We start from the raw sequence: 11,194 nt of genomic DNA, 5'->3' as shown, positions 1-11,194 counted from the left end.
GGCTGAATCACAGTGCTTGATCCATCTGTAGCCATATCTGGAGTAGAGGAGGCATGTGAAAGAATTATGGAGAGAAGCTTCAAGGAGGGGTGAGACTGAGAGGGCCTTGAGGAGGGAGAGGGCACTGCAGGGCTGAGAACAGTCAGAGGGAAGGAGCAATCACGATCACTGAGAATTTACCATGAGCCAGGCACTGCAGAAGTGCTTTACACACAATTCCATTAACCCTCACAACAGCTTGTACAATGGATGCTTTATTCTTCTCACCCTCATTTTCACATGAAGAAATGGAGACACAGAGAAAGCTGCCCAACATCACATGGCTAGAAAATGGCAGTGGCCAACTAACTCCAGATTCTACACTTATAACCCTGCAGTGTGCTTCTAGATGAGGGCCTCAGTCTTGGTTGAACATTTAGAAGGTGCTTTTTCAAAAAACCAAGGCCAGTCCCCAACTCCAGAGACTGATTACATTTGTCTAGAGTGAGGGTGAGGCGTGTTTCAAATGTGAAGCCAGGTTGAGAATCAGCGTTCCTGATGCCATGAGCCTCTGCTGTGAGGGAAAGTAGTGGCAGGTAAGTCAGGTGGGCTAGGTAAGGACAGATGTTAAGGACAAGCAAATGTCAGCTTAAAGAAGAAGAGGAAAGGAAATGTATCCATGTTAGGCACAGCTGTCAAATGGCTGCTATTGGCCAGGTGCCACACTCAAAGCAAGTATTATTCCAATTCTACAAATGCTCCTTAAGAGGTTATGTAGCTTATCCTTAACTGAAGGTAGGTAGCAAAACTAGGATTCAGATGCAGGCCTGTTTAACCACATAGCCTGTGTACTATGTCACACACAATAATTGGTAATAAGGAAGACTATAGGTTCTTTTGTGGGTGGTATGTGTTTGTCAGGATAGGTTGGTTATGTTATGCTGCAGTAATAAACACTCCCCAATTATCGAGGCCTCAAACAACAAATATTACCTTTTTTGCCCATGGTAACCATCCTTGGTTAGCAATGTGTCTGCCAATCCTGGTCACTCAGGGACTCAGGCTAATCTCAAATGTTGGTGGTCATTGTGCCAGAGAGAAAGATCTCTGGAGGGTCTCACATCAGCATTGAAAATCTCAAGCCCAGAAGTGACATCCATCACTTCTGCTCCCAATTCACTGAACAGAGTTAGTCATGCATCTATCATGTGCCTATAAAGGGAGAAATATTGATAGACAGTCCTAATGACTATCATGGTGGAGTAAGGTGAAAGCGGTGTTTTAGAAAGTTGGTTTGGAAGTGGTATACATGGCTAATGTAGGGAGACTGGAGGCAGCTGACTGGTTAGGTGACCACTCACATCATTAGGGAGAGGCAATGAAGTTTTTCACTGTGGTATCAATAGTGAGAATGGAAAGGAAACAGTCATTCCACCAGAGCTGACACTGGATTTGATAAGAGCTCACGTTAGAAAGGAGGAGGCCAGAGAATCAATCATGACTCCTAGGCAGGACCAACAGGACAAAATAATCAAGGAGTCACATTTCAGGCTTTACTCACTGTCTCCTCCCTGTTTCTCACCCTCCTGTTTTAGGTCCTTCTCACCTGTATGCTTTCCTCTTGAGCATCATTCTAGAAAGTACCTATGCGTCCTAATGTCATGGTAGAGTTTCCTGTCCTCAAAATTTATTAGCCGAGAACTATTATTTAGACCTAAAGTGCTATGCTAAGGATGTTTGCATTTTAATAACTTTGAAGTCTTTGAAAACTAAGTTAATAAATCTCCAGGAACAGCACTTCAGGCCACAAGTGAAGAAATAGTTATTTAATGAAAACTACCAATGTGAGTCAATGTTTTACGGACTGGCGCTGCAGCAGTGAACAACAAAGTTCTTGCCTTCATGAAGTTAATATTCTCTACAGGGGCAAGACGGACAATATACAAATAAATGACTCCCCCAAATTTTAAGTGCTGGGGAAAAAATAAAGTAAAATAAGGGGGTTAGGAAGTGCTGGTATACATGTGTGTGTGTGTGTGTGTGTGTGTGTGTGTGTGTGTGTGTGTGACTGTGTGAATCATCTTCCAATAATACTGCCATTGCTAAAAATATTAAATTTCTTTTAGAGAATTCCTTTCAAAGCCCTGTCTTTCATGGATGAAAGTCTAGAGATTTTCCTATATTTCTTTCTCTGGTGTTTTTGGAAGCAAATCACATAAATCATCTGATTAATCAAGACAGAAAATTTAAAACCAGCCTGGAGAGTGGCTTGGGAGGTGCCTAGAAGGACCCTGGCCATGGGACATACTTAGGCTACATACAGGGCAGCTCTACACTCAGGTATCCACATCCTTCCTCTGTCTGCTCTCTACCCTGACTCCTACCCATGAGGACACAATATGCTACTCGGTCTGATAGGACAACTGTCGAAACAGGGGCCTCACGCTCTCAGCAGCCTTGTCAGGCTGTCAGAGTGATTCACTCAGAGGAATAAAAATGATGACAGAACTGCCAGCATCCCAAATGGCCTAGTAGTTGCAGATGTCCTGGCCTTAGGACCTGCCTACTAGTTGCTACTTCAACCTCAGATGAAAGCCAAATAAATAAGCCAAAGCACACATTCTCAGAGAAGGCAGTTTTCTATCGAGCTGATATTCTTAGCACAGGCCTCTGAATCTATATTTTATTTTTTAAAAACAGCATCATCATTCGAACTAGGTCATGCATCTTCCCTTCGAGCTAACAAAGGCAGTGAGCCGCTTTCCTTCTCTGCCTGTGCTTATCATTCTCCAGGCCTGGTGGCAAGGTCCACTGCTCAAACAGTTAATATTTTTTCTGACACAGCAGTGACTGTGTTTGGAATTCCAAATGTAAAGGATGTCGGGTTCTACATTTCAGAGGGAAACTTGGGAGATCAGCCAGGCCATTCATCTGCCAGATTCTGTGCTTGCAATAATGGAGTAGGGGGGAGGGGAGGAGGCAGGAGAAAGAGAAACTTTCTGGGACACCAAAGGAGAAAGCTAGTGCATTATGGTCTATTGGCAAGAACATTAAATGAGTCTTGGGGGAACTGAGTTCTACCCAGGCCTGCTATAAATGATCTGAGCAACTTTAGAAGAGTCTCCTATATTGTTTCTGTTGCTCCATTTTCTCATCTATTTCGACGTGGTCTTATATGTATAGATTAGATGCAAGGTTCAGATGTTCTAATGCAAAAGTTCTTCCAGCATATTAGTGTATTACTGATACAAGGCATCATTGTTATTGCTTTTGTGGAATTTTACCATTCAAGCATTTGGAGCCTGGGTCTCCAAGGTTTAAGTCCAAGGAAAGTCTGTGGATTAGATGAGTAAATTCTTTGCAGACAGAGATTATGACTTATACAGAATCATAGAATAATAGGAACTAAGAGACCTTAGAAGTCATCTGCTACCACCTCCCACCCAAATGCAAAATCTGTCCTACAAATCCCTCTGTGTTCCCACAGCAGCTTACAGTGTAAGGCATATAATTGTTTGCTTTTGTGAGAGCCTTGGATCCCGGGGTTGACTTTTCTCTTTTTTTCACTTTTAATCCAAAGTTCCCTAAAACAAGACGAGAACACACAGTAGGTATTCAATAAATATTTTGTTGACTAAATAAGTGACTGTATAATTGTTCCTCCAGACTTGCTTTAAAAGTCCTAGTGATGAGGTGCTCCTTGCTTGATGAGGAAGCTCACTGTGTTCTTGGTAGCTGCAATTGTCAGAATGCTCTTTCACATCTGAGCTGGAATCGAACACTTTGAGTGCTGCTTCTGGGGCCAAATGGGATAAGGCTGCTTCTCTATGTGGAGGAAAGCCCTTAAATTGTCTTCTCCTCCTTTGCCCCTCAGTCTTTCCTGCTTTCTAAATCTCTCTCGACTTCGGTCTCCTTTGAACGGACTATAATTTGTAAAAGCCCTTCTTAAAATGTGATGCCCAGAACAATCTGAATATGATCACACTGGCACATGAGTCAGAAGGACATAGATACTAACATTTATTCTTACTAGGTCCCAGGTAACTTCAAGCATAATGGACACCTTATGTCTATTAGCCCATTCCATTTCATTAAATATGTAAAACAACCCTGGGAGGCGAGGATCATTATCTCTATGTTATTTATGAGGAAATAACTAAGTTTCAATGAGTTAATTCAACTTGCCCATAGTCTCACTGCTGGCAAGTAGCAGAGCTGGGACCTACTCTCAGATCTGCAGGCCATCTTCCTTCTCATCCCTCCATTCATCATTTACTTATTTAATATCTACTATGTGCCAGGCTCTGTGCTTGGCCCTGGGGATAAAATGACCTCGATGCTGAGTCCCTTTAAAACACCGAGCTGCCTTCTGTAGCCTAAGAATATACTTCTTGTCTGGGGAAAACCAGTGTTAATACAGTGTTTTGCAAACACCATCATTTTAACACTTTTCACATTGTAATGTATGTGTTTGTGCATTTTCCCCATTACCATAGGCTCCTGGTACTTGGTTCTCACCCCAACCCCAGCACTAGATGAGGTGTTCATTATAGTGCTTATATATGATAGGCGCTAAATAAATATTTGCTGAATGCATAAAGTGCTTATTCGCTAAATCAAAAGTTATGCCCTCTATGCCTAAAGGTAGAGTTTCAGGAAGGAAAATCAGTCAGAAATTAGAGAAAAGGAAGGTGTCTTTCTAGCTGACCAGAAAATCAAATGGTTCCTGGTCATTTCTGGGGTGACAGAAGTACCTGAATCAACTTTGTGTCCAGAATGGGACTGTGACTTTCTCTAATTTGGACCATAATTCCTGTGAATGTAGCCTCTAAGATTTTATCAGCTCTCGTTGTCTCACCCTTCTGATTCATACTGAGCTTGAGGCCCCTCTGAAATCCCCAGAAGTTTCTGTCTAAGCTGTTGTCAGGACAGATGCCTTTCACAACCTGCACTGTTGTAGGACCTAAATTGGGGGTTCGAGGATTGTTTTTATTGAATGTGCTTCATCACTTCTAGCCTGTTACTCTGAGTGTGGGTTTGCACTTGTTTTAGGTTACCTTCCCAGCATTGTGTCACCTACGAAGTTGATTAGCATGATTTCTGATTTTTTTTTCATTTAAGTAATTGATGAAACTGCCAGATAAGGGAATGCCAAGGACAGAGTCTCGAGGCACCTTGCCAGAGGCAGACCTTTAGGGTGACCTTAATCAACATTTTCTAAGTAGCACTCTAAATAACTAAGATTTGATCTAACTGTATTATTACATTGCTCATAGTTCTAGCTTGACTATGGACAAGAGTATTGTAGGAGTTATTGATAAATTTCTTACTGAAATCTGTAGACTTTCCTATGCCAAAAAATTTTGGGCTTCACTATATTAAATAGAAACACAAAGAATGAGATCACAACTTTCTTTTATAAGAATTCAGAAACCATCTCCTTAGCAATCTACTCTAGACTCTTACTGTGAGTCAACTTGAGATTTTGTTTCTGGAGTTCCCTTATTCTTTCTGTGGAAGGCCAAAATAGCACCCTGCTGTTGCAGTTACTGGCCTACTGACAACTTAATGAAACTATGGAACCTCCATATAACTTTTTTCTTATACTTTCAGGAACCCCAGTCCAAAACCTTTGATTAAGGTCATCAAAGAGAATGACCTCTAAGTCAGAAAGGATAAAACAAACATTTTCAATGAGAAATTGAAGCTTCAAACAGCACCCCACTGCTTGAGAACTTAAAGCTGTAACCTAAGTATTTGTAGTGAGATACTTTTAGAGACCCAGAAAGTGAATCAAAACACCGGCTTTCAGCACTAGTCCTGCTTTTACTTTCATCTGCTTGCCCCAAATGTAACTAGGCACAAGCAAGGAACAACAGCATCAAAAATCACAATCATATTCCACAATCACCTTTTCTTTTTGGAAAAACCTGAAATAACTTCTGGGTTCAGATGAAGCTCTCTTACCCTGGCATGCGGTAAATTATTATGAAGAAATATTCACTTATTGCCATCATCTTGGTGGTGGTGGTGTATTTCTATACTCCATAAATTTTAGGCCTGGCTGTCTGCTTGCTTTGGCTTCATGGTAGGTGGAGAATACTTTGTTATTCTTTAACTTGGGGGTTGACCATGTGACTGCTTTGGCAAATGGAGTATTAGCAGGTATGGAAAAGCAGAGGCTTTTCTGGTTGGGCTTGGGTTTTTCCTCTCCGCCAAGGCCATGAGAAGAACATTCCTGGAGTAGCTAATGGATTCACAGAGGATGAGAATCATGTAAAGCATAGTCTCCAGCTGACCTACAGAACTGCAGTGAAGCTCAGCTTAGATGATCTGACCCCAGTTGACTCAGATGCATGAAAAAGAAATCTCAGATGTTATGTTTTGTTGTTGTTATGCAGCATTATTGTAACAATAAAGGGCTATTCGTCAGCATCTACTAAGTGCTGGGCGCTTAGTAGATGCTGAATAAAAACCTGTTGAATTGAACCAAATCGAAAATGTGTTTGCTGTCTCTATGGCACCTTCAGAGCAAGGATCTTGCTGAAGGGTCCCCAACTTGTAACATCATCTTTCAAGCACATGTCCACAGCTCTGAATCTCACTTCTTCTGAGGTGGTTAAACATTTTCATATACACATGCCACACACACCTATTAACCGTCTATCAGGACCTAGCCTACAGCTTCTTATGCCCGGAAGGGCTAAGCTATTTTGAAACCAAACCAATTAACAGCCGCAAGGCCCTGAGGCTGAAGGAATATCCAGCAACCACAGATCCTGAACATGTACAATCCTGAGACTAAAGCAACACACGTAGGTGAGATCTGGGCTCATGATTTTGGACAAAGCAGCTTCCTGGGTCTTATGTGTAAGTACAACTCTGGCATAATTTCTCTCAGAAGGCATGTGAGTACTATTGATGGTGATTCTGTCTGAAGGATAGAAATGAACCTGAAATCATCCTATGCATAATGGAGAGTACAATCCTGTTCAGTAATCATTACAATATATATGTATTATTATAATACATAACATTTATCAAACCCTTATATGCCAAGCCCTTTGTGTGCATCATCTCATTCAATCCTTGCAATCGAAGGAGAGTTTTTAGACTATCTGAAATAGTTGTGATTATTGCTTCTATTTTATAGGTGAGGAAACTGAGGCTCAGGAAAGTTAAGCGACTTGCCCAAAGTCACACAATCAGTATGTAAAAGAGTTGGAGTTTGAATCTAAGTCTGATCAGGTAGACAAAGACAGATAATGCACAGTCTGTGCCCCCGTGGAACTCACATTTTAATTGGTAGATTAACTCATAAGTTATAACAGAAGGGTATTTAAAAACATCATTATAGTCTGGGGGTGGAGCATGGAAAAAAACAGTAAATTGTAAATAGTAAAGGTGCATCCTAGCAGCTGAAGCTTGTTTGCTGAGCTGTGACAGAAGAGAGTTTGGAAGATTGAGGTAGGAGGTGGAGTGGTCTTGGATCATAAGATGGGTCTGTAGGGAGGAAAAGGTATGGGACAGGACACAGGGGTGCTACTGCATATGGCTAGGCCAGGAGGAGGAAGCCTGGTTGTGCTCTTGTGGGGGCAGACCATCTGTGGGGAGAACACAAATGGGCCAGGTGGATTAGTGAGATTGTGTATTACAATATATAAGGCGCGGAACTCTTTTCTTCTTCCCTGTGAAACTTGCAGCGAAGTCTACAAAAAAGCCACGAAATGCTGAATGTGATTATTTATGAAAAACAGTGAAGGAGCTGAGGTCATGCCCAAAGGTCATGGCAAAAAAATCAAGCCCAGTGAATGAATCCGAGCAGGGCTGTGCTGAGCTCATCAGTATCTCTAGGCTCGGAAGGAAATGATGCACCTGGGCTGGCTCAACCAGAGCCAGGGCTCAGTAGCTAAAGGCTGAGCCTTTATAGGAAGAAAATGTTCCCTTCATGCAGGCAGGGAGTAAGTACTGGACTTCAGCCCCCACTCATCCCCTCTGCTGGCTGTCTTTGGGCAGGTATAAGCTGCATTAAGGGCTGCAGGGGCTCAGACATTTGTCTGGCACAGAAGTGAGACAGAGATGTCTGGGTTCCAAGGCTGTGATGCTGCTTTGCTGTGTAGTGGTGTGGCCAGGGTGCCTCCAAACCCAGCGAAGAAAGGCCAGAAGGGCAACCAGGTTGGAACTATCTTACCTTTAAGCTGAATGTTGAGGGGTGAACAGAATCTCACCAGAGAGATGACAAAGCAAAGGACTTTCCTGCCCCTGGGAAAGGCACAGAAGTATGAATTTTGGACACGATCAGTGGCTGATAGTGCCATAGATTACAAACACGAGCTCTCCACAAACTTTCTCTATGAGAGGCCTTTGCCAACTATTTTGAATAAACAGACACTCTAGGGGAAATATCCTTGCCTGCTAGGCATCACAGTTGCAAAGCAAGGCTTCTAGTTCTCCTTTCCAAATAGCCTGAAGCTTCTACAAAGAAGATATCACTGAACCAATAGGTGACTCAATTATAAGACATCTGTGACTGGTGCGTGAGGGGGCTACACAGGAGGCAGGGCTCAGCAGGAGGGGATGCTGCCTGGAGATGAGGCTGGGAAGGAAGTTTGGCCAATGCATAAAGGAGTCATAAGGAGGAGTATTCAAGGTTCCTGTTACAGGATTACCTGGGAGAGTTAATTATCTCAGCATCAGCTATCAAACAAATCAGTACATCTGATGAGCTACCCTGTCTCCCAGGAAGGCACTGATAGAACAGCACACAGAACAAATGAACTTGGGTGTAAGGAGAGAGGTTTAGAGAGGCACCTTCCCTTTCGGAGGACAAGGCTGGCTGGGGTGGCGGAGTGGAGTCCAGGAATGCCATGGGGCAGCTAGTAGCTAGGAAGCTGGAATAGCAAAAGGACATAAAAAGGGAAGAGAAACTTCATTCACCTATTCTTCTTTCAAATACCATGTGGTTAAATGCTACCATGTGCCACTGGAGTACACAAATAAACAATAGTTTTCTTCCTCTGTCTACTTCAATGTCTTCTCTGGGTCTGGCCCAGGTATGCACACCCATCACCTTGCCCATCGTGACTACACCAGAAACTGTGTTTCAGAATTCGGAGCCGACATGCTAGCATCTATCTTATCTCTGGAACACTGGGGGTCTGGAATAGGAGAGTTCTCCAGGGAAGCATGGACAGTCAGTCAGTGGGGCAAGGAGAAACAGGACAGGCTGAATGGGAATTGTGTCCAGTCAACTGGGCAGAACAATGCAGGTTGGTGATTGATAGCTATGCATTAGCTCTGAATTCTTGGGGAAAATGCAGTTTACGGTGAAGCTATAATAGCATATATCATCTCCTCTCTGGGAAGGAGAAACAGTTGCACCTTCCTACCTATTAATCACATCTTCCATTAATCAGGATAACTCACCATAATTGTGATTACAGTTGGGAATCAATTAATGTTCACCTTAAAATAAAGTGTAGAGAGGAAAGCAATTAACGTAATAGAGTTAGAGCATCAAAATGACACAAATGTTATTGACAATTATGAATCACATCTTACAGTTTTCTGGTTCTCTGCTCTTTCACGGAGAGGTTAACAGTAGAGGAGGAGAAGCAGTATCAGATCTTTTAGGTAAAAATGTGAGTTCCAGCTCTCATTACCATTCACTAAAAGCAACATGCCAGTGGGTGCCAGGCCATCTTCTATTTCTACCTCCTAACTCCAGTTCTAGGCCACAAACTCCCAAGGATTGGAAGGACCAGACCCAAAGAAGGGACAGTTTCCCTGTTGGCTAGTGTGACTGATTTATCTCAGGCATGGCCTAGCTTTTTTCTCAAAAGTGAAGCTGTGATCTTTCAAACATGGACTGTTTAGTTGTTTGTTTGGTGGGTATCATCTGGGAGAGATTTATAATATTAAATAAAATTAACCTAATCTAAACAGAAAAATGGTATTTTAAATTCAGATTGAGCTTTTTAAGGAAGTACTTCTTGCATCTGTTTCTCTGCTTTTCTTTCTCTCTCTCTCTCTCCCTCTCTCTCTCTAATCAACAATCCTATGAGTGAGATAGGATGGGGGCTTATTTTAATTTTTTAAACGTGGAAAGCAAAGTCTAAGTGAATGAATGACTTGCCAAAGTCACACAATGAGTTAGAAGCAGTCTGGAACCCAGGTAGGCTATCTTATCCGTACGTCCTCTTTACAAAAATTGTTTTAACACACCTTACCTCATGGTCAGTCAAGTTCATATCGTAACTCAAATAGCCTCTTGATCTGGATAAACACTCCTTAGGAGACATTCCAGGTGATCGTAAAAGATTCCAAGTTCAGTTCATCCCAAATCTTGAGCATGTGTCAGCTGAAGCTTGAGTAAACTTCATAAAGGAAAATGTAGACTTGAAGAATTCAAATTCAGTAAGAAGAGATCTGATGAGTAATCAAACCTACTCTTTCATTTTCCAGATAAGGAAACTGAAGCCTGGGCTGGGGTGGGGGTAGGGGTTAGGGGAGTGATTTGGGTCCATTCCCAGTTTTGGAGAGAAATCTCATAGACGAACTTTACAGGGAAAAGGGTCTGGGTTGTAACCCAGGAGAAAATAAAGCTAAGATAACTGAGAAGGAAAGCTTTGCAGACCGCATTCAAATGCTTTGTGTGTATTTGGTTTACGTCCTTATATGGTTGTTGATTCAAATGTTTTGAGCCATACCAAGCTTCTCATCCATCTTAAAGACTAACTTAAGCACGTTTGTTAATTCCCTGTGTAATTAATCTGATTCCTTTCTTAAGCTTTCTAAAAACTCAAGATCTGCAGTTCTTTGAACAGCTCTGTCCCTGAACATCTATGTGTCTGTTCCCAGAACAACCATTCTCGGTAATCAGGAACTTTGGCAGAGGGAAGTTCTGGGGTCTAGAACTAGCCTTTTTTCTCGTCTTACCCAAGTAAGGGTATACCTGTTGCCTGGGGCCTGAGCCTGGGGACTGCCTGGACAATATGGCACTGCCCTATCTGAGAAGGGCTGCAGGGACCTGGCTGTTAGTTCCTCTGTTGAAGGCTTCCTCCCTTCACCCCAGCCAGACCCACAGTCCAATCTTGCCACTGCAGCCACAATGGAGAGCTCAGAATAGAGCAAAGAGGCTCTTGTTCACAGCATCAGCACTGACTAAGTCTCTGTAAGGTTCTGAATGGCAATTCTGATTCAATTGCCAAATAAA

This window comes from Pteropus vampyrus, unplaced genomic scaffold (genome assembly GCF_000151845.1).
Source record: "Pteropus vampyrus isolate Shadow unplaced genomic scaffold, Pvam_2.0 Scaffold110, whole genome shotgun sequence".
In the NCBI taxonomy this organism is placed as follows: Eukaryota; Metazoa; Chordata; class Mammalia; order Chiroptera; family Pteropodidae; genus Pteropus; species Pteropus vampyrus.
This window is presented reverse-complemented; position numbering follows the sequence as displayed.